The following is a 25,269-nucleotide window of genomic DNA, read 5'->3' as shown; positions in this document are numbered from 1 at the left end:
GGCACCAATTATATTGAGACCCTATATGTCTATAGAATTTGACAACATAACGGTTTAAGCAAAAGTTATCTATCTTGATTACATAGGGCAAGTAAAACGGTTAGAGTTACCTACGAATCATGCATAACAAATACATGAACCTATGCTAGCATGGCAAGTTCTAAACCTCTATATTCACTGTCGCTTCAATAGAGATTAACACGCTATCTTATATGTTAGCTACGCACATAAGATGAATAAGCACAACCAATACTAGGATATCAATCAATCACCACACACCAAGATATCGAAACAATTAATTATTGAAATCCATAAGTAAATCCGCTAGAATCCCATGACAACGATTAGCCCATAATCGAACTCATCGTCACCATGGGTTCCAATGAAAGCATGGTATAAACAAGGTCTTAATAAACTAAATAATAATCAAAGTACGAATAAACGAGATCTAGGTTCAACAAGAACGAAAACGAGCATCCAAAGTTACAACTAATTCAAAGAATCACAAGTTGAAAACAAGATCTTCTTTTTCAGAGTTGTTCTGTGCTTCTAGGCCTTCTCCTTGGTATCCCAATCTTCCCGGATGATGAAAACCCTTTTTTTAAGTATATATACGCCCCTAGTGGACCTGGACCCTTAAAATCGTCAAATTCTACTCAAAAAGGGCTTTTTCAGCGAAATCAGCGACCAGCCGCGCCCTGAGCGGCCGCTCAGCTCTCCTGAGCGGGCGCTCAGCTCTAGAGCTGAGCGCCCGCTCAGCTACTGACTGGGAAAAATATTCTGATGAATCTTGTTTTGGCCATAACTTGAGTTCTACTCGTCAGAATTAGGCGATTCAACTGCCCACGCGAAGCTATTGAGATTCTCTACAACTTGACAATGGCCTTGGCTTCCAATTCTGATCACTTTTCATCATATTTCCTTTAAAATCTCTTTTCTTCATTTAACTAATACCTGAAATGCAATAACACAAAAACACATCAAATTACCAACAACTTGAGTCCAAAACACCAATTTAAGCTTGTAATAAAGCATTCCAGGTGGATATAAAATCCACTTATCACACCCCCAAACTTAAATCGATGCTTGTCCTCAAGCATAAACAGACTCAAAACTATAAAATAAACCTAATGCATGAATGCAACCACGTGAATGCAACTAAATGACAATGTAATCGATCCCCTCAGAATAACCATAACCAAATGAATAAGCCAATGCCTCTAAGAATGCAATAACTTGAAACAGAGTTTGAATAAATCCCACAAACCAACTCACAAACCAGAAACGTGCGTGTGTGGATGCTTAACAGATATACTCTCGATACTAGATCAATAACCATAACTTATCTATCATCGAAACAATCAAAAGTTTATAAACAGAATAGACAATAAACGCATTATGACTCACAACACCTCCTTTCTACTAGAGTTATACAAGGATTCACACTATTATTGAACACATAACAAAGATGCTTATTTGATCGTGCAATGAATGAGGTCCCAAAAGACTTATACAATAATACCCATGTAGCGAGCGTTAGGTTAGCGGATCCCAGACTATAAAAGCCTTAGGTCACTAGGCACAAAGTCCCCTAGAACTTAATAACTCGAGTATTAAAGAGCTCACTCTTGATTAATTATGCATAAACACATACTTTTTCTCTTTCTTTTTTTTCTCTTTTTTCTTTTTTTTTTCTTTTTTTTTCAACAATTTTTGAATGAGTGCGTTTCGCTCCATCTCATTCAACCCTAGACTACTCATAAAAATATGAGCCGGCTACTAGCCATTTGACACCTAGCCTTACAACAACTAGCAATGAAATCCAAGTTTTTCTCCAGATAAAAAAAATCAGTGTTTTTACGTCATTACGAGAATATCACAAATTCTAAATATAACCAAGTGATTAAATCTCAACAACAAACAAGTATGATCATGATCTAGATCAAAAGCAACCCTATAAGACTTTGTGAAAATATTTATTTCTGGCATGCAAATCAATTCATTAAGACTTAAACATCCCTCTATTCCTCATCACCACACTCAAATCAACATCAACTTATCCAATATCATAGTTCATCTTAAGGGATCATGCTAAATATGCATGCAAATGCAACTATATGAAATTACATAAAAACAAACAAATATGTCCTAAATGAACAATCATGCAAAAATATGAATGAACTACAACTAAACATGCAACATAAATCTATATGAATCTATATGGACACACACTACTAATCCTTACATTATCACCCCCAAACTTAAAATTTTCAATGTCCTCATTGAAGGTAATAATAAGGATTTCAGGCATACCTAGTCGTCGAAAAGATCACCCTCTTCGGGTGGAGGATCAGGTGGCCAATCAACCTCGCCACTAGTGTCTCGGAAAATAGTACCGAAAGCGTGTGTCAAATCTTCAGCAAGATGACGGTGAATATCGTGCATGGCCTCCATATGCCTAATTACTCGCCTGTACTGCTCGTCACCAATACCAGTCCTATCAGCTACCTGCTACACATGAGAAGAACCCTCTATAGGCATTGGAGGATCCGTTCGGCTACCCTCTACATCATCAAAGATATATCCCAACCCCTTGTCAGGGGGTGCACCTAAGAATGAATAACTGAAGTGATTTGGTAGTGGGTTGAGCTCAAGTGTAGGAGCATCTTCAATAGACGACTCGAGACGATCCTGAGAAATTTTCAGCTCTGCTAACCCAAGAGAATCGAATGGCACATCCAACTTCCTCTTCCACAGAGGTGCATTCAAAACCTGAATTTGCTCTACTTTAAAGCACTCCTCTTTAGCTGTGGGTAATTTTATTTCCTTGAACACATTGAAAGTGACCTTCTGATCATGAACCTTCATCGTAAGCTCTCCTTTTTGCACATCGATCATAGTTCGGCCTGTAGCCAAGAATGGTCTTCCCAAGATAATGGGAACCTTCTTATCTTCCTCGAAATCAAGAATTACAAAGTCAGCAGGGAAGAAGAGTTTATCCACCTTGACCAAGACATCCTCCACTATACCTCGTGGATAAGCGATGGAACGGTCAGCTAGTTGCAATGACATGTATGTTGGTTTTGGCTCAGGCAGACCAAGCTTCTTGAAGATAGATAAGGGCATCAGATTGATGCTAGCTCCTAAATCACATAAACACTTGTCGAACGACAAGTTTCCGATAGTGCAAGGAATAGTGAAGCTTCCAGGATCTTTAAGCTTCGGAGGCAACTTCTGTTGCAGCACATCACTGCATTCCTCCATTAGAGCAACGGTCTCTAAGTCATCGAGCTTCACTTTCCGAGAGAGAATACCTTTCATAAACCTCGCATAGCTAGGCATCTGTTCAAGAGCTTCAGCGAAAGGTATGTTGATATGAAGTTTCTTGAACACCTCCAGAAACTTCTCAAACTGCTTATCCAGCTTTTTCTTCTGCAGCCTTTTAGGAAAAGAAGGTGGAGGATAAATCTGTTTCTCCCCTGTATTACCCTCAGGAGGAGTGTGTTCCACAGTAGTCTTCCTTGGTTCCACCTCTACTTCCTTCTGCACATCTTCTTCAGCCACAACTGCATTTTCTGAATCTTGAGATTTTTCTGGCTCTTCGTCTTGCTGAATTTGGGAGCTTGCGACCTTTCCAGACCTTAAGGTGATGGCGTTCACATGTTCTTCAACTTCCCTCTTTCCTGGATTGGCTTCTGTATCACTAGGAAGCATTCCTGGTGGTCGATTCAATAAGGCATTAGCAATTTGCCCTATTTGGTTCTCCAGAGTCTTGATAGAAACAGCTTGGCTTTGGCATATAAGAGCCTGGTTTTTGCACATAAGCCTCAACTCCTCTAATTCAGATTTTTCATTCGAAGATAGACCTGCATCATGAGTTTGTTGTTGAAGTTGGAGTTGTTGCTAAAAACCAAGAGAGTTGAACAGCTTATTTCCAAACGGCTGGAACGGCTGTTGCATCACATTCTGATTGTTGCTCCAGCTGAAGTTAGGATGATTCCAGTTGTCAGGATGATAAGTGTCTGGAACTGGTTGTTGTGATCTCTGAAAGTTGCTCACAAACTGAGCTGAGTCGCTAGATATAGCGCATTGCTCTGTCGCATGCGGACCTGCACACAGCTCACAAACACTAATTATCTGCTTAACACCATAGTTAGCCAGAGAATCGATCTTCATAGACAACGCCTTTAGTTGAGCAGTGATAGTCGTAGCTGTATCCACCTCAAGTACTCCTTCTACCTTGCCCTGTGGATATCTCTGGGTTGGATACTGATATTCATTAGCAGCCATCAGTTCAATTAGATCATAAGCTTCCTTATAGCTCTTTGCCCATAATGCTCCGCCTGATGCTGCATCGAGCATGGGTCTGGACTGTGCTCCCAACCCATTGTAAAAAGAAGTGATGATCATCCAATCAGGAATTCCATGATGAGGACACTTCTTAAGCATCTCCTTGTAGCGCTCCCAAGCTTCACTTAGCGATTCTCCCGTTTGCTGCGCAAATTGAGTAATAGCGTTTCTGATTGCAGCTGTCTTCGCCATAGGGAAGAATTTAGTAAGGAATTTCTGAGCAAGATCCTCCCAAGTAGTAATCGAACCAGCTGGTAGAGAGTGTAACCAGCTCTTAGCCTTGTCCCTCAGAGAGAATGGGAACAGTCTCAGCTTCACAACATCTTCAGAAACACCGTTGAACTTGAAGGTGTCGCATATTTCAATGAAATCCCTAATGTGTGAATTGGGATCTTCCGTTGGAGAACCCCCAAACTGGACTGAAGTCTGTACCCATTGAATTATGCTAGGCTTGATCTCAAAGGTATTAGCTGTGATAGCTGGCCGGATAATACTAGATTGAATGTCATTGATCTTGGGTTGAGAAAAATCCATCAAGGCTTTCGTTCGTGCTGCTGGATCTCCCATTGTAATGAGTACCTGAAACACAAACAAATAAACTGTGAAAGTAAAAGAATCCGAGTCAGTGAAATTTAATGACCACTGATGACAAGCACATAAACTAAAAATTAACACCGAGTCCCCGGCAGCGGCGCCAAAAACTTGTTAGGGCGAAAACATGCGCTAATATTCACGCAAGTATACGCGTTCACAAGTAGTATAAGATATAAATCAGATTCGTTCCCATAGAGACTGGTTTAGGTTAAGTTCAATTTATGCACCTATGCAACAATGTATGGTTATCGCTCAATACTAAGACAAATAACAAATTGGGTTTTTATTAAACTAAGAGATTATACTAAATAACATTAACTAAGAGAATTGAGGTTGAATTACTATATATGACAAACATGGGATTCTAACTTCATTACTACTTCATTCAATAGCCTTCTCGTTCTTAACCTTAGCATGTGATGGTAAGGACACTAATCAGATAACACGAAACTAATAAATGCCAACTTTCGTAGTACGAGTACCATTCTACCAGACATCCACAAAAGAGATAGAAGCTGAATAAGCACCAATTATATTGAGACCCTATATGTCTATAGAATTTGACAACATAACGGTTTAAGCACAAGTTATCTATCTTGATTACATAGGGCAAGTAAAACGGTTAGAGTTACCTACGAATCATGCATAACAAATACATGAACCTATGCTAGCATGGCAAGTTCTAAACCTCTATATTCACTGTCGCTTTAATAGAGATTAACACGCTATCTTATATGTTAGCTACGCACATAAGATGAATAAGCACAACCAATACTAGGATATCAATCAATCACCACACACCAAGATATCGAAACAATTAATTATTGAAATCCATAAGTAAATCCGCTAGAATCCCATGACAACGATTAGCCCATAATCGAACTCATCATCACCATGGGTTCCAATGAAAGCATGGTATAAACAAGGTCTTAATAAACTAAATAATAATCAAAGTACGAATAAACGAGATCTAGGTTCAACAAGAACGAAAACGAACATCCAAAGTTACAACTAATTCAAAGAATCACAAGTTGAAAACAAGATCTTCTTTTTTAGAGTTGTTCTGTGCTTCTAGGCCTTCTCCTTGGTATCCCAATCTTCCCGGATGATGAAAACCCTTTTTTTTAAGTATATATATGCCCCTAGTGGACCTGGACCCTTAAAATCGTCAAATTCTACTCAAAAAAGGCTTTTTCAGCGAAATCAGCGACCAGCCGCGCCCTGAGCGGCCGCTCAGCTCTCCTGAGCGGGCGCTCAGCTCTCTGAGCGGGCGCTCAGCTCTGCTGAGCGGGCGCTCAGCTACTGACTGGGAAAAATATTCTGATGAATCTTGTTTTGGCCATAACTTGAGTTCTACTCGTCAGAATTAGGCGATTCAACTGCCCACACGAAGCTATTGAGATTCTCTACAACTTGACAATGGCCTTGGCTTCCAATTCTGATCACTTTTCATCATATTTCCTTTAAAAGCTCTTTTCTTCATTTAACTAATACCTGAAATGCAATAACACAAAAACACATCAAAATACCAACAACTTGAGTCCAAAACACCAATTTAAGCTTGTAATAAAGCATTCCAAGTGGATATAAAATCCACTTATCACTTTGAGTTGTGCTTTGGAAACTTTATTGATTGCATCATAAACTTCACCAGGAATTAGGTATTTAGTATTGCTTCCCAAAATAGTTAGATAATCATCCCTGAATTTAGCTAAAACACCCTCCATCTCCAGACTGTAGTCCTTGTTCAGCCAAGCAATACAGTTTCCATCATGTTCAGCTTCATTTACAATTTTATCTTGTTGTTCTTGAACATCTGTTTGATATGAGAGCATTATGGTTTGGTAATCCTGGTTAGACATATATGAAGTTAGCAACTGTTAAGAGATTTGAGCAAGTCCAGACAACTAATCCACTAGAAGATCATCCACAGTTATTGATTGAGCTTCAGCTATCTGCAACCATTGGGAGATGAGGTGTGGTTGTTGAGATTGAGAGGTTGAGGGTTGTTGAGTAGGAACAGAACCACCTGTGATAGGAGTCACGGTTTGACTCACAGATTACTCTGTGTTTATGACAAGTTGTTGTTCTCCACCTGTGGTGGGAACCTCCAATTGAATTGGAGGGGATTTGACTGGGTTACTATCATGTGCACCGATCTCAAACCCTTGTATGTCTTGCACCACAATGTCACTTAAATGTGATATACTTGCCTCCTCTATGACAGGATCATTGGCAATTATACTCCTAGCATTAATTGCTAATGCAATCTCTGCTAGGGTTTTGAGGGGAGTTGTTCCTGAAACAGGAACCTTCAATTAAATTGGAGAGGATTTAGATAGCTCCCCCTCAGGAGTACTACCCTCAAACCTTGTAGTCTGTGAAGACTGATTTGAACATGAATGTGCATTTGTGACCTCCATGGGGTCTTCAGTAAAAATTAATGAATCCCCTATGGTTTTGATGGTGTCATCAAGGTCTACCCCAGCTAGTAGCCTCTCACCATCTAAATGATGTGTCTGGGTGGTGAGCAAGGTTTCTTGAACCAAGTCACTTGATTGAGTTTCCACTTGAGGAATGGATTCAAGTGTTTTATATGAAGAAGAAATTTGAGAGATTAGAAGTTGTTGATTGGTAATGAGTGTTGGCAGCTCCCCCTGAATGGATGAGAGAGCTTCAAGGGATATGCTCTCCTTGTGTGTACCATCCTTATTTCTCCTTCCATACACTTGTATTTGATCAAGTGATGGTTGTGCAGGCTTCTTACATGGTGCATTTAGGAGAATGCTCCTTTCAATATAGACACCCTATTGAGAGGATGCATCTAGTTCCTGTTCAAGTCCCTTATTTACAAAATACATCCTTTTGAGAGGATACAGAGGTGTCTAGAGTGGTCAACTCAGTTTTCTTAGAATTCTTTGGTTTTCTGACCAAGGGTGACTCAGTTGGTGTTTGTTCCTCACCACTCTCATTCAAAACAGTAAGGGTTACCTCATTTCTCTTCTTTTTACTCACTTCACCCTTTTGAGAGGATGAAGTGTTTGGTTTCATAGCTTCTATTGGTTTTGAAGAAGTAGGTTCAACATGGGTAGGTTCCTGTGGGTGTGCCTGTGTTTGTACTTCCATAGGATCAGGAACCATTGTTGCACTAGTTGGAACTACATTGGTTCTCATGTCAGGCATATGGTAAGGATAGGTCTTAAATCTTTCAATCATAAAAGGTGTTAACTTAAGACTCACTTGTACCTTATTTTTAGTAGTAAGTGATCCAAATAGAATTTTAGATACTTGATTACAGTTGCCTATTAATGACCTATCTACACCTTCAAGCATATGTATGTCATTTACTTTATGATTTAAAGCAGACATAATGAATCTAGGAAGGAAAATTTCTTTACCTCTTGAAGTGAATGGCATGATGAGCCTGGTGCTCAGTTCCTTCAGAATGTAGTGTCCTACATTAATCTGTTTGTTGTGAGCCATTGAGTAGAGCAGCTTTTGGACAACACTAGAAATGTTGTCAAATCCTGATTTCCTACATGTGAAGGCTCTTATCACAGAATCAAACAGAAAAGACCACTCCCTTCTTAGATTTTTCTTATTCAAGCTGGCCAAGTTAATCTTCTCAGAGTAGTTGATGAAGTCCAAGAATTCATACAGCTCATCCTGAGTTGGAATCCCTACTATCTTGCCAGTTGGAATGTTCAAGGCCATGTTCATATCTGCTTCAGTTATCTCAACATTTTGTTATTTGATTTGACAGTTAACAACCAGGCTTGAAGATTGGTCTTCATACACAACTGTCCTAGCCATAGCTGTGTTCCAGAAATCACGCAATATATCTAGATAAAGAATTGGGTTTGCTGTAAGAGCTACAACAAAGTAGGTTTCAGATAAGAACTTGACAAAGCTTTTGAAGGCTTCAAGAGCTTAATTAGCATCTAAGAATGTGAGGAAGTTGGTCTCGTTTGGGATGAAGGGTACAATAATGTTTGCTGCCATTGTTATGAGTATGAAGATTAATGGGTAAAATAAATTAGAGAGAAAAGATTTGAAATGAGAGAAAAATCGGTTTTGAATTGAAAAGGCTAGGTCACTTAGAGTTCTCGAAGGCATAAGTATATGTGTATCGAGATGTATGGGTATTTATAGTAAAAGTAAATGACTTGTCGAGAACTCAAAATTAGATGTTTGGGATTTATCTATCGAGAAGTCATTTTGAAAAGTGAAAAATATATCGATAAGTTATTTTGTTTATTCTTGTAAAGAACTAAAAATATACCTATCGAGATGTCTATTAAATACCCAGTTTGTCCAAAATGGACTGAATAGTTTCCAATTTTTATTTGAATAAATTAAAATCAAATTTGAATTATTTTGCCAAAAGTATTTTACCAAAATAATTTATTGGATTAAATTATTTCAGTTCTGAGTTATTTATAAGTCTAAAATTATACTTGTAGAGAACTCTGTAAGTTAACACTTATAGAGAATTCTACATTGACTTATCGATAAGTCATAATAAAGCTTATCGAGAAGTCACTCGAGAAGTCAATAAATTGACTTATCCAGAACTCACTCGAGAAGTCTTAAAATGACTTGTCGATAAGTCAATTAAATTTATCGAGAACTCGGTTCTGTATATACTTTTGATCACTTTGAATCTGTCTTGTGCTAATTTTATATATTGAAAATGTAAATCAACAATAAGGCAGTTTACTAAGAATTTGAAAAATTCTAAGCTGAATACTGAACATTGAAAAATAAATATGCAGAGATTTTTAAAATATTTATAGTTCATATTTCAGTTAATTTCCAATTAATCAAATGAATTTTGATTTACTAGAAATTAATCTGCTGTAAAACATTAGTTGAGTTCTTGCTTTAGGATGAAGAGTTAAGCATTCCAATTTCACCTACAAGTCTAGTGAAAGTTGCTTCATCCAAAGGTTTAGTAAAAATGTTCGCTAATTGTTTTTCTGTTGCAAAAAAAATAAGCTCAATGGTACCATTTGTAGCATGTTCTCTAATAAAATGGTACATTACATCAATGTGCTTTGTTCTAGAATGATTAACTGGATTAGTCACTATAGATATAGCACTAGTATTGTCACACATGATTGGAATCTTGTGTAACACTAGGCCATAACCCATTAGCTGATTTCTAATCCAAAGCACTTGAGCACAGCAACTTCCAACAGCTATGTATTCAGCTTCAGCTGTGGAAGTTGAGACAAATTGTTGTTTCTTGCTCTACTAGGATACAAGTATTTGTCCAAGAAACGAACAACTTCCACTAGTACTCTTTCTGGCAACCCTGCATCCAGCAAAATCTGCATTTATATATCCAACAGCTTCAAAACCAGTTCCTTTAGGATACCATAATCCCAAGTTTGGAGTTCTCTTCAAGTATATGAAAATCCTTTTCACAGCCATCAAATGTGATTCTTTTGGATTGGCTTGAAATCTTGCACACAGACTGTATAAATCAAAACAAAAGTGGATCAACCAAGCCAAACAAATCAAAAACACAAAAAACACAATTTGACTCCCATTTTCTTCAAGAAGCTCTTGGCTTCTTTCTTAAGAAATGGGAAGTCCAAGCTCCTCCACTTGCTAATTTTCAAGGTAATTATCCTAGCTTCTCCTAGTTAAGTTACATACTTCCTAGGAATCTTAGCTTCAAAATCCTTTCCTAGCATTTCCTATAAATCATTCAAGAAGATGGTGAATAATACTTTCTTGAAATTAATTTTTGTGTTCTTGATTTTTTTGAAAGATCAAGCTTGTAGGAGGTTAGATCAATGCTTCTTAAGGCTTCCTAGCCACTCTAATCACTCCAAGGAAGGTATAACCCCTCCAAACCCTAAGTTTACTTTGAGCATTAGGTTTGGTTTTGTTTGTTATGGTTCATGAGAGGCATGGTTGTTGTGTATTTAGAGATTGGTTGGTTTTGTGATGTTTTTAGAATGGTAAATCTTGGTAATTAGTTAATGAACTTAAGTAAGCTTTTAGTTCATGATTGAGAAGTAGTATAAAGTGGAAACCTTGAGATGTTGAGGCTTTTGTAGTAGTATATGTATGAAGTGTGGTTGTAACAATGATTGTGGGTTGATTGTGGATTGAATTGGAGTAGTATAAAATTTGGTAATCGCGTAAACATAGTCGTCGTAATGCCCGATTTACTTTAGACTGTTTTTGTTCTTAACATCAGGACTCGTGAACTCACTGTTAGGTTTTTACCATTGCCATGATTAGATAGTTCATGTTACGAGCTTCGTTTTGATATGTGGTTCGTTTGAATCCGATGTACGGTTTAGGAGAAACGACCGTTTTAAGTAACGGCGCTTCACGACCGAACCATTACCCCTCGCCTTACTTTGAACCTTGGTTAAGGACTTTATATGACTAATTGGGTATGAAACAATTATATTAAGTGGATTAGGCAGTTGGTAAGGTACTCGCGAAAGAATCTCCTTAAAACTCTTAATGGTTAATTTATTAAAAATGGTGGAGCTGAGGGTACTCGAGCGACTTAAGTGAATCGTTAACCGCGAAAGCGAACGTTAGGGGTCTAATTGGTTAAAGTCTAGTTTCTTAAGCGACCGGGGATTAATTCCGGCTTATGTTGTTGTTCATAGGTTACCGGACCCACTCTAAGCTTAAGTCTACCCCGGAGCACTCAGGCAAGTTTTCTACCCGTTATACTGTTATTGTGATGTATATGTATATGCATTATCTTGTGAAAAGTGCATGATTGTTATTAGCAAATCTTGCGATGCGATATATTGGAGCATGTGATATGATATTTATATGCATGCTTGTTTCGTAATCTTGATATCTAATTGTTGATTCAATGCTTATAAGTTGCATAATACCTATGCTAGAGATAAGCAGTAGTTGCGTATACCCTTAGTATAGGGGACCCAAAGGTGAACATATTGCTAAACCGGGAGTCGATGTTCCCGAGTATAATATATATATATATATATAGTTTTCAAAACTATTAATCGAATAAGGTTTATTCGATAACTTTATTTTAATTAATGAATATTAGTTTGAATATTCATTCGAGGACCTATGACTCCGTTTATTTTATTTAATGAATATTATTTTGAATATTCATTCGAGGACTTATGACTCCGTTTATTTTATTTAATAAATATTATTTTGAATATTCATTCGAGGACTTATGACTCCGCTTATTTATTAAATAATATTCTTTATTTTATTAAAGAATAATGTTTCGATAATCAAACTCATTTTCGATTATTCAAATAAAGATCGTACTTTCGTATAAGTATATATTTAGTTATTTATTATTCATTTCAAGTATGAGTTTTAAAACTTTTACTTCAATTATTTTTATAAGGATTATCCTTATGGGAATATTATTTAAATAATAATATTCAGATATTTTCTAATATATCGGGACTGATTTATTTCATTAAATCATCATTACTCCAAACATTCTTAAAAATGTTTTCGAGTCTTCAAAATGATTTTAAAAGTTAGAGCGGATACCAAAAACTCGTTTCCAGATTTAAGATCTTCCTTTCGAAGGAGACTTGAATATTCGCTCAAAAATCTTAGGGATCCGACTCTGCGGTGTATTTTATATTCGCAACGAGGTTGCTGTTCTAAGAAAACAATTTGATTACTTGCCCAAAGTTCGGGAAGTAAGTCCATCTAATTGAGTCGGCATAAGCGACAGGCCGGGGTACGGTCTATGAAGGTGTAAGAGGCTGGGTGACAGCCCATCCATGCGTGAGTGGCCGGGTAACGGTCTAGCGCGAGGTCCTAATGCGGCCTGGGTGATGACCGGCGAGGAATTCATCCATCTACAGTAGAAAAGGTTACTTATTGGTATCTTTGCCTAATCAACAAGATATCGGGTTTATGCCAAAATTCTTTTCTTTCCAAAATTCATTGGATATTGCAACTCTGTTCATACTTTACATGACAGAGGTTTTCAGGAAATGTATGAGATATATATATATATATGGATATATATATATCGGGACTTAATGAAGTATCTTGTAACTTCATTTCATTCAATAATATTTCAAAGATTGAATCTATTCAAGTCTTATCTTGTATTCTCATCTATGTGATGAACTTTTGAAACTAATTATAACTTGAACAGTGGTAGTTCAAGTAGTATTCGGAAAAGATATAAGTATATTGGAGTATCTTGTAACTTCATCTTTTCAACTTATATCTGGTTAATGATTATCTAATGCATGACAAAGATTTTCACAAAAACGTTGAGACAAGGTTAGATATATGAGATCACCTTGCAACGATATTTTTATACAGTTATAAACTGGAACTCTGTGTACATTATACATGTCAGAAGATTTCAAAGATTTTGAGTAGTATATATGTATATATATACTAAATATTTTGTGACTTGTCGCGTTAAGATATCAACTTGGTTCATTTCTTCTTGACCAAGACTTTCATGAGTACTATGAGAATGCTCATATATTGTTAATTATTATACATATTATTTTGGTGGGCTTGTTGCTCACCCTTGCTTTCTTCTTTCATCACACAACAACAGATAGACAAGATGAACAGGACCAAGCTCCCAATCTGTGAGCGGATAGGAAACGTTCTGCAGTTTCCTGTAGGCGTTGATGTCGTTGTAGCTGAGGTAGGAACTACCAGTAGGCTAGGCTTTCAACTTTTGTTGTGACAGACTTATGTATATTTATGAATTGTAATAATGGCAAAGAATATGTAAATTTATTCAGAAACCCTTTTAAGGTGTAATGGTTTATCATTGTGGAATAAAATGACTTGTGTTATTTTTGGATATTCATCTCTGAGACTATAACTTGTGGTGTGTGTATATTGTGGGATCACAGTACGCAGTAGATGACTATTTATTAAGAATTAGGTCTTATTAAGGGAAATGGAACTCGTGACAACCCGGATCCCCGACCCCGGATTTGGGGGTGTTACAGAAATGGTATCGGAGCGAAGCGTTATAAACCTCAGAGATGATGTGGTGTTAAGATAATAAGCTCACTAAGATAATAAGAACTCTTGCGAAGTTCATAGTCGGGCTACCTAACGTAGTACTGATGGTTAAAACCCTTATGGGAACCCTTATAAATATCGTGATAGAAGCGTAGTTTGTTATCGTATATGGTAGCGGAACTCCGAACCCTGAGGTTCAAGAGCAACAGCGCGATGATGTTTTATTACTTATTGGAGATCAGATTGTGGATTCGATAGAGCGTCCTAACACGGGACCGGATGATGTTCATATTGAGGATGTAGCGGTTAAAGATGTTGTCCTAGAAGGGATTATTGCTGAGAAGGATTCCGTGGAGAATCCTGACAAGAATGAATAAAGGACCACTGAGGAATTGATGACCATGGTCAGGGCGACTACCAGAGGTAGGATTGGCTGGTCACTATCGGAGGTTCGTTCAAGTTTGTAAAGATAGTAGCCCTTTAACGCGGCTTACTCGTAAGACTGAGAAGTTCGAATGGACAGAGAAATGCGAGAACAACTTTTAAGAACTAAAGCAAAGCTTGGTGACGGCTACTATGTTGGCGTTGCCGGATGGAAAAGGAGATTTTGTGATGTGTAATGACGCTTCGCATAAAGAAGTAGGGTGCTTCTTATACAACACAGCAAGGTAATCGCGTACGCGTCAAGACAATTAAGGGAATATAAAATTCGATGTCCCCACCCATGAGCTTGGGCTCGGGGCAATAGTTTTGCCCTAAAGATTGGAGGCACTACTTGTATGGAGAGAAGTGCGAGATTTACACAAGCCATAAGTGCTCTAGTGCATTTTTACGCAAAAAGAGCTCAACATGCGCCAGAGGAGGTGGATAGAGATAATCGAGGATAACGATTATGAGATTCTTTATCATCCAGGGAAAGCCAAAATGGTGGCTAATGCCCTTAGTATAAAAGAGAGACTCAAGATGAAACTGTCTTTGGGAGAGTTGATAAGATATTTTGAGAAAATGGAAATAGAAGTGAAGGTAACCGGGGCCGGTACCGAAAAGCTGTTTGAGATTGCAATACAGCCCGAATTATTGGAAAGATCATATTGTGCCAAGAAAAAGTGATGAATGAAGGCAGAGAGCCAATAAATAGAGAAGAGATTAATACCGAGAAAGATGATAAGGGAATAATGAGGGATTCCTACAGAATTTGGGTTCCAAACGTTCAAGAGCTCAAGGACGAAATATTAGGTGAAAGCCATAGTTCGAGGAATAAGATTTAGGGAAAACCCTGAATGTGATAGTCAGGGAGGATGCCATCAAGATAGAAGGAACCCATAACTTAATGAAGTGGAAAATGAGGATTTAAAACATGTAGGATGAACCCGATTATGGGGAGGATGAGAAAACATTTCATACTGAGAAAATAGAAGTCGAGCAAGATAGGGAGAACCAGGACGGTACTCCTATGGGGCAATTCATGGACCTGCCTAAACAAAACTTATACTTTTACCCCAACCACCACCCTGAGGAATCAATACGGTGGGAAATTCTTTCATGACCTTTAAGTCGCTAAGCTTTCAGAGTTCCAAGGAATAAGGTGACCCAGTCGAGGCAAGAGCCTGGATAAAGGAAATATAGGAACCATTTGAGATACTAAATGATTGATGAAGTGAAAAAGACTATTTTTGTCACTTACCTTTCTAAAAGAGAGGCCACCCGCTGGTGAAAGACCAAGAAAGGCACGGAGCCAGAGGTTATAATAAACTGATTAAAGTTCAGTCAATTGTTTTCAGGAAAGTAATTCCCAAGGTTATAGAGATAGTGTAAAAGCTTTAGAGCCAGAACAAAGGCGGATGAGTATGATGAGTTATGAATCTAAGTTGTAAAAGTTGTCAAGATTCGTCTGGAGGACAAGAATCCTAGAATGACGTGATGTTTGAAATCAATGTTTATGTTGTGTTGGTTCATGAAATGGTTGTAATACAAACGAAAATAAAATAAACTGAAGTGGAAAGGAATATAAAGGCAATAAAGTTTGAGGAATGATAAGGGAGTTGGGTATGAGGAAATCTTAAGACTCATAGAAATAGAAATAGAAAAGTATGTAATCTTCAGGATGAGGGTGATTCACCATGAGTTAAAGTTGATGATTGAAGGAATAAGAGATACATATATATATTATCCCCTTTAAGTTGGGAGGATTCGAGGAAACCTTGAGATAGTTCGAAGGATAAATAATGAGACGCGGATAGACGGAAGAGACAAGAAAGTAAGAAATTAGGAAATTGGATGAAGGAAGTAACCTTCAAAAATGGAAAGTGTATGTAACACCTATGACTTGATACCCGAAAGGGAGACACCAAGTACAAAAGATATCCCAACATTGAGATGACTGTTGAGATAAACAACCAAAGTAAATAAGGATTTATTAAGAAGAAGTTCACATTGAACACGACCAATATCTTCCAGAACATCCATCTGATCATTACCAAATTAGGAAAGAAAAGTGGATAACCATTTTTTTATCTTTTGGAGGCCATATGGATTGACCTCAACTTGAATAAGGATGCTATTGTGAAATTTGGTATAGACTATCGAGGTGGAAATGATTGAATAAGATACCCTTATCAGGGATATATGACTTTATTTATCCATGGAAGGATGCATGTACCTTTTTAAAGGTGGAATTAAGGATAGAACCTGGATAACTTGAGATGAATCCTAGGGGAATGCATAAAGGTTGGCATTTCGCCCTTAATAGGGACAGCATGAGTTTTGACAGTATGAATTTGAAAGGATCAAGGTAACAACAACCTTTAAAGATCAGTGGAGAAAGTTTTTAGAACTATATAGACAATGGTTCTAGTATTAGTAAATGGTATATTGATATGCCATGTACCTAGGGAGTAAATGATGAAGGATTTAAGGATAACCTTAGAGGTTTTACAAGGAGAAAGGTAATATTCAAAGTTCTCAAGAATAGAAATTTTGATAAAGGAATTGTGACGTAATTATAATAATACCAGGTGGGGCACGTGTTGAACCATAAGAAAGTATAGATCGACCAAATGAGAGTCGGGATTGGTGAAAACAAGAAGGACCTAAGATAAGAGACGTCCTAAGTATGATCAAGAGTCAGTCATGATAATGTTAACCTCTAAAGACCGAGGCAATAACTTATGGAAAAATGGTGATATATTTTTTTTTCTTTTCTCACCAATGCTTAAGGAAGAGCATTTTCACACAAGCAGTGATTTGAAATAAGGTAGAAAATTTAATTGGAGGTGGTTAAAATGATATTGATTGTAAGGAAATTTTACTATCAGGAAAGGCCAAAGAAGTGGCCGACACTTTAAGTGTAAGAGGACAATTATAGGCGCTCGTGCCAGAGGAATACAGTGATAATGGTTAAAGCCGTGAAGATTGTATTATGGGTTGAAAGATTAACATTCCTTCTGATGATTGTGCGATACTCAACTGTGATAGTAGTTTGGTAAAGATTTAATTTATGTAATCGCCGTGAGCGGGCTATCTATCTTATAAGGTCATATCTTGAGATAAGCCAGGACCATGTTACGAAAGGACTAAATGAACCTTTGAGCTTCATGTCTCCTAATAAAGACATATGGTTAATAATGGTATTAACCTGCTATCGTTGCTTTTATTGAAACTCTTCTGCAATTTTATCTGCTTCGTGTCATATGTACACCAAGTTCAGGAGTGTTCTTCATGAATCATAGAATGGTGATTATGTTGCCTCCTTAGAAGAATTTGATACGACATGTATGGACTCCGTATGATTAGCTATTAAGATTTCATAGAAAATGAATGACTACAGTAGTTTAGCGATGGACCATAGTAATGCAGCAATGATTCTGTGAGTAATGAGTCGATTACAACCGTAAGAGTTGTATTAGAATGGATGTTGAGATTGAGTACCACTAATTGGGTCGTGTTGATATATAAGTTATCAATTGACAGACTACCTAGTGGAGTATTGTAATAACCCCAAAATTTTGAACTTTTTGTAACCCTTATGAATAGTGTTTTAGCTGAATGAGAAAACTTTTCATGTCACGCTATGTAGGGGTTCTGTTATTGATATTCTGAGATTTTATTAGTACTCTATATGGTATATAAGTGTATGTAAAGATCGTCATAATCAAATTCCGAACACTTTGATTTTTCCCGAAAATCCACTAGATACGGAAAGAATTGAGTATAAGGTAACAGGATAAAAAGGATTTAAATTAAAGGATTATAACAGAGGATCATAAAAAGGAATATAATGTATTGAGAAAGGTTAAGGGAACCTAAGTAATAAGATCCCGGGTATGATCCCTCAAACGATAAACGAAAACGAAAGTTAAGCGAACCGTATAACAGATCAGCGGTCATTAGGCAAACAATTAGAAGCTAATCAAAGAGATTAGTGGGAATGATGTCATCCAACCAATAGAAAGAGGACAAAGGAGGGATGATGACATCACAAAGTGATGCAAGCATGACATAAGAAGGAAGGAAATGTGGTGGATTGTTAACCACACAAAACCAAGGTTAAATTGGTAATTAACCTAAAATAAAACAAATCTAATTCAATCAACCAAGCCAAACATTTCATTTCATCAAAACAAAAAACACAAAACCTCTTATTTCTTCATTGCTCTCGGCTTTTGCCATTTTCAAGAGAAAGAAATTTCAAAACTCAAGATCAAGGCTTCCTAAATTGGTAAGATAATTCCCTAGTCATCCTTATGCATAGTTATGGCTATCTTATGAGTTTAAGCCTTCAATTCTTTCTCAATATTCTTCAAGAAATCAATGAAGAAGACAATGAATAGTGATTTCAAAGTTTTTAACTTGATTTTTTCTTGTTTTCCTTTAAGATCCAAGCATCCCTAAGACTTCTCAAGGCTTCTTAAGGCTTCCTAGCTACTCCCACCACTTCAAGGAAGGTATATCATCTCCAAACCCTAGATTCCTTTGTATAATAAGATGATTTTGATTGTTATGGTGATATAGTAGCTTAATGTTTGTGGTTTAGAGTTTGGGTTGGAGTGGTAGTGAAATGGAATGGTGAATCTTGTTGTTTTGGTTAAAAGAACTTAAGTATAGTTAAATTCAAGCTTAAGCATAAGTATAAATGTTAATATTGAATTTATTGGATATGTTATGATGTGATAAGGATGGACTTTGGTTGTATGAATGGATTGGGGTTGTTTGGTGATGAATTGGAGTGATATAAAATTGGGTAATCACGTAAATATAGCCGTCGTAATGTCCGATTTACTTTAGGCTGTTTTTATTCTTAACATCAGAACCCTTGAACTCACTGCTAGGTTTTGACCATTGCCATGTTTAGATAGTTCATGTTACGAGCTTCGTTTTGATATGTGGTTCGTTTGATTCTGATGTACGGTTTAGGAGAAACGGCCGTTTTAAGTAACGGCATTTCGCGAACGAACCATTACCCCTCGCCTTACTTTGAAACATAGGTTAAAGACCTTAAAGGGTTAATTAATGTATGAAACAATTATGTTAAGTGTGTTAGGCAGTTGATAAGACACTCGCGAAGGAATCGCCTTAAAACTCGTAATGGTTAAATTATTAAAAATGGTGGAGCCGAGGGTACTCGAGTGACTTAAGAGAATCAGTAAGCGCAAAACGAGCGTTAGAGTCTGAGTTGGTTAGAGTATAGATTTACAAGTGAATTTGGTTTAATTCCAACTTACTTGTTGTTTATAGGTTACCAGACTCGTCCCGAGCCATTCGTAACCCCCAGTCGCTCAGGCAAGTTTTCTACCCGTTATACTGTTGTTGTGATGTATATATATGTATATGCATTATCTTGTGATAGATGCATGTTGGTTAATTAGCAAATGTTGCGATATATTGAAGCATGCTGATATGGTATATATATGCATGCCTGTTTCGTATTCTTGCCATATATATCTGTTGGTTCAGTTGATAATACCTATGCTAGAGAATAGCAGTAATTTGCATATACCCTTAGTATAGGGACCCAAAGGTGAAAACATTTTCTAAAACCGGGAGTCGAGGATCCCGAGTAGATTTTATATATATATATATATATATATTTATATATATATATGGTTATAGTTTTCAAAACTATTAATTGAATAAGGTTTATTCGATAACTTTATTTTATTATTGAATATTATTTCGAATATTCATCCGAGGACTTATGACTCCTTTATTTTATTATTGAATATTATTTTGAATATTCATCCGAGGACTTATGACTCCTTTATTTTATTATTGAATATTATTTCGAATATTCATCCGAGGACTTATGACTCCTTTATTTTATTATTGAATATTATTTCGAATATTCATCCGAGGACTTACGACTCATTTATTTTATTATTGAATATTATTTCGAATATTCATTCGAGGGCTTATGACTCAGCTTAATTTATTTATTGAATATTATTTGAATATTCATTTGAGGATCTATGACTTCGATTATTTGCTGAGATATATCCTTTATTTTATTAAAGAATAAGGTGTCGATAATCAAACTCACTTTTGATTATTCAAATAAAGATAGTACTTTCGTATAGGTATGTCTTTGGTTATTTAATATTAATTTCAAGTATAAGTTTTAAAACTTCTACTTCAATTATTTTTATAAAGATTATTCTTTATGGGAATATTATTTAAATAATAATATTCAGATATTTTCTAATATATTGGGACTGATTTACCTTGTTAAATCAGCATCACTCGAAACATTCTTAAAAATGTTTTGCGAGTCTTCAAAATAATTTTTAAAAGTTAGAGCGGATCCCAAAACTCATTTTTATATTTAAGATCCTCCTTTCGAAGGGGATTTAAATACTCGCTCAAAACCTGAGGGATCCGGCTCTGTGGTGTGTTTTATATTCGCAACAAGGTTGCTGTTTTGATAAATGAATTGATTACTTACCCAACACTCGGGAAGTAAAATTCTTGGAACAAGTTAATCCATTAACAGGCATCGCCTGGGAAATATCGGTGAGTTTTACTTTCCAACTAGATACGACTTCTTGGTGGAGCCGTATCAACAAGTTTCTACTTGGGGAAAGGGGGAACGAGCTTTACGTTTCAGAGTCATGGATTTCATCTAAACTAGGAGTGGCGTAAGTGGTCGAGTGGCGCCGGCCCAGCCTTATTATATTGGCCCAAATGGCCTGGAAGTTCCGTTAAGGCGGTCCATTCCTTAGGAGTTCAGTGTTTGGTTGACAAGTAAATCCGACAGGTTCTCCTCTACATGTAGAAAATGGTGGGGTTGCACTACTACGACTGATCATCGTAAGTGGTCTTCCTGGCGCGGCAAACTCCCGTAATGAGTTCATCATCCAATTGGATATTTCTGCAACACTACCCAGAGCACTTCGATAGAAAGGCTACGGTTGGGCGATTGTTGAGTGTTGGCAGGGTCAAGTTTTCAAAATGATGTTTGCATCAAATGAAGTATCCCTAACTTCATTTTATTTTGATGATATTTTAAAGATTTAATCTATTCAAATCTGGTCTTGTAGTCTCGTCTATGTGATGAACTTTGGAAACTAATTATAACTTGAATGGTGGTAGTTCAAGTAGTATTTGGAAAAGATATAAGTATATTGGAGTATCTTGTAACTTCATCTTTTAAACTTATATCTAGTAAATGATTATCTTATGCATGACAAAGATTTTCAGAAAAACGTTGAGACAAGGTTAGATATATGAGATCACCTTGCAACGATATTTTTATACAGTTATACACTGGAACTCTGTGTGTATTATGCATGGAAGAGGACTTCCAATATTTTGAAAAGTATATATGTATATATATACTGAATGTTTTGCGACTTCATCGCATTAAGATATCAACTTGGTTCATTTCTTTTGACCAAGACTTTCATGAGTACTATGAGAAGGCTCATATATTTTTAATCATTATACATATTATTTTGGTGGGCTTGTTGCTCACGCTTGCCTTCTTCTTTCATCATACAACATCAGATAGACAAGATGAACAGGACCAAGCTCCCGATTCGCAAGCGGTTAGAAAACGTTCCGCAGCTTTCTGGAAGCGTTGAGGCCGCTGTAGCTGAGGTAGAAATTACCAATAGGCTAAGTTTTCAACTAATGATGTACCAGACTTATGTATATTATGAGTTGTAATAATGGCAGAGAAATGTAAATTTATCCAGAAAACCTTTTAAGGTGTATTGGCAGATAATTGTGGAATAAAATGACTTGTGATTATTTTTGGATGTTCATCTCTGAGACTATAACTTGTGGTGTGTGTGTTTATTGTGGGGTCACAGTACAGAGTAGATGATTAATTATTAAGATTGGGTGTTATTAAGGGAAATGGAACTCGTGACAACCCGGATCCCCGACCCCGGATTTGGGGGTGTTACAAGTATTTACATATTATATATTTATTCCCTCTTATGAATAGAGAGTCGTATTACTATACGATGAAGGTTGCGGTGCAAGCATAGAATTCTAGTAACGATGATGTCTAGAATGAAATCCCAGATTCGATTTTTGCTGTCGAGGGAGTTTCAACGGTGATTGTTTATAGGCTCGAGGAAGAGCATGGGTCCATAGAATGATGGGCGGAATAGCAAAAATATTTAAGCACGTGAATTGCGATGTTATTAATACTTGATGTTAATATATATACACATATATTTTGTTCTCCTATGACAAACCTCTATAGTTCAGAGGTAGATTCCAAGCCAGATATTTTGTGGCAGTATATTTTATATATATATACAATTCTCTTCAGTTAGTTCTTTTCTCTTCTTTTCATTTCATGTAAGCTGAGAAGAACAACCCTTCCAGAAGGGGAGGTATTGTCGAATGACTATCTGTCTGTGTGATAGAAGCCTAGTAAGATACCACATGTTGTTTAATTGCTTGTCAAGTTCTAAAGGCTGGACACCTTCTGTATTAACTATGTGATATAACAAGTGTTCATGATCATAGTGATCTCTCAATAAATTCTTTTACTCCTATATGATTGATCAAACTTTGGAAAATAGAAACAACTGAAAAAGGAGTAGTAAAGTTATGGTGGTATTCGGAATGGAAATGTGTTCGTGATACTGAGGTTGACGTGGTTATTAAAAGGTTATAGAACGCTAACGAGCAAAAGTATAACCAGTATAATATTAGGAACGGAAGATAGTAGTGATTACGAACTGGAAAAGAATGGGTATTGAGAAGCAAAAGCTATAATGCTAGAAGCTATGATGAGATTATGTGCAATAGATTTGAAAGAATTTGGAATGATCACTTAACGCAGATTGAGTTTTCTTACGATAATAGATCATATGTCATTATCGAGATATCACCTTATGAGATCCTTGAGGGAAGACAATGTCGATCTCCCTTATGTTAGGATGAAGTTATAGAGCGCAAGATGCTCGGACCCGAAGTGGTCCAATGGACCAAAGACATAGTGGATCTAATCAGAAGATGGATGACAACAACCCCAGGATGGATAAAAGAGGTATGCTGATTTGACTCGAAAGGACAAAGAGTATGAAATAGGGGACCTAGTAATATTAAAGGTATCCCTTGGAAAGGATGGATGAGGTTCGGAAAGAAAGGAAAGCTAAGCCCACGAATTGTTGGACCCTTGGAGATATTAAGACGTATTGGAAAGTTAGCATATGAGCTAGCCCCAACCCCGAACCTATAACAAGTTCATAACGTGTTCCACGTATCGATGTTAAGGAAGTGTAATCCAGATGTCAGACAAATAGGGGCATAAAAGCGCGTAGACATGCAACCAGACGTAACCTATATGGAGCAACCGGGAAAGGTTATAGATTGAAAAGGAACAAGTACTTAGAAGAAGGGTTATCAAACTAGTCAGAGTTTGATGGTAGAACCACAATGTGGGAAAATTTACTGGATAGTTAGAAAGTGCAATGCTAAGAGAGTATCCCTATTCTTTTCTATCTGATTCCGGGACGGAATCCTTTTAAGGAGGGGAGACTGTAATAACCCCAAAATTTTGGACTTTTTGTAACCCTTATGAATAGTGATTTTGCTGATTATGCTGAATAAGAAAACTTTTCATGCCTCACCTTGTAGAGGTCTTTTATTGTTATTCTGAGATCTTATTAGTACCTTATATGGTATATAAGTGTATGTAAAGATCGTCAGAATCCAAATTCGAACACTTTGATTTTTCCCGAAAAATCCACCAAATACAGAAAGAATTGAGTATGAGGTAACAAGATAAAAAGGATTTAAATTCAAGGATTATAAGAGAGGATCATAAAAGGAATATAATGTATTGAGAAAGGTTAAGGGAACCCAAGTAATAAGATCCCGGGTATGATCCCTCAAATGATAAACGAAAACGAAAGTTAAGCGAACCGTATAACAGATCAGCGGTCATTAGCCAAATAATTAGGAGCTAATCAAAGAGGTTAGTGATGATGATGTCACCACACCAACAAGAAGAGGACAAGTGTGGGTGGATCACATGGGAGGATGACATAAGCATGACCAAAAAGGAAGGAAGGTTGGTTGATTATAAACCACACAAAAATTCACCATGGTTAAAAGGTAATAAATAAAAACAAAAGTGGATCAACCAAGCCAAACAAATCAAAAACACAAAAAACACAATTTGACTCCCATTTTCTTCAAGAAGCTCTCGGCTTCTTTCTTAAGAAATGGGAAGTCCAAGCTCCTCCACTTGCTAATTTGCAAGGTAATTATCCTAGCTTCTCCTAGTTAAGTTACATACTTCCTAGGAATCTTAGCTTCAAAATCCTTTCCTAGCATTTCCTATAAATCATTCAAGAAGATGGTGAATAGTACTTTCTTGAAATTAATTTTTGTGTTCTTGATTTCTTTGAAAGATCAAGCTTGTAGGAGGTTAGATCAAGGCTTCTTAAGGCTTCCTAGCTACTCTAATCACTCCAAGGAAGGTATAACCCCTCCAAATCCTAACTTTACTTTGAGCATTAGGTTTGGTTTTGTTTGTTATGGTTCATGAGAGGCATGGTTGTTGTGTATTTAGAGATTGGTTGGTTTTGTGATGTTTTTGGAATGGTAAATCTTGGTAATTAGTTAATGAACTTAAGTAAGCTTTTAGTTCATGATTGAGAAGTAGTATAAAATGGAAACCTTGAGATGTTGAGGCTGTTGTAGTAGTATATGTATGAAGTTTGGTTTTAACAATGATTGTGGGTTGATTGTGGATTGAATTGGAGTAGTATAAAATTTGGTAATCGCGTAAAAATAGCCATCGTAATGCCCGATTTACTTTAAACTGTTTTTGTTCTTAACATCACGACCCGTGAACTCACTGTTAGGTTTTGACCA

At 36.7% G+C, this 25,269-nt stretch overlaps 1 non-coding gene across 1 annotated transcript; it reads left to right on the top strand.

Moving 5' to 3' along the window:
- Positions 1-4,420: 4,420 nt before the first annotated feature.
- LOC141669968 (small nucleolar RNA R71) lies at positions 4,421-4,527 on the top strand. The gene has a single exon (XR_012554222.1). It is a non-coding gene; the product is annotated as a small nucleolar RNA R71 (small nucleolar RNA).
- Positions 4,528-25,269: the final 20,742 nt, after the last annotated feature.

Source organism: Apium graveolens, chromosome 6 (assembly GCF_009905375.1).
Source record: "Apium graveolens cultivar Ventura chromosome 6, ASM990537v1, whole genome shotgun sequence".
Classification (NCBI taxonomy): Eukaryota; Viridiplantae; Streptophyta; class Magnoliopsida; order Apiales; family Apiaceae; genus Apium; species Apium graveolens.
The sequence above is the reverse complement of the archived record's forward strand: the minus strand, read 5'-3'. Positions and strand labels throughout refer to the sequence as shown.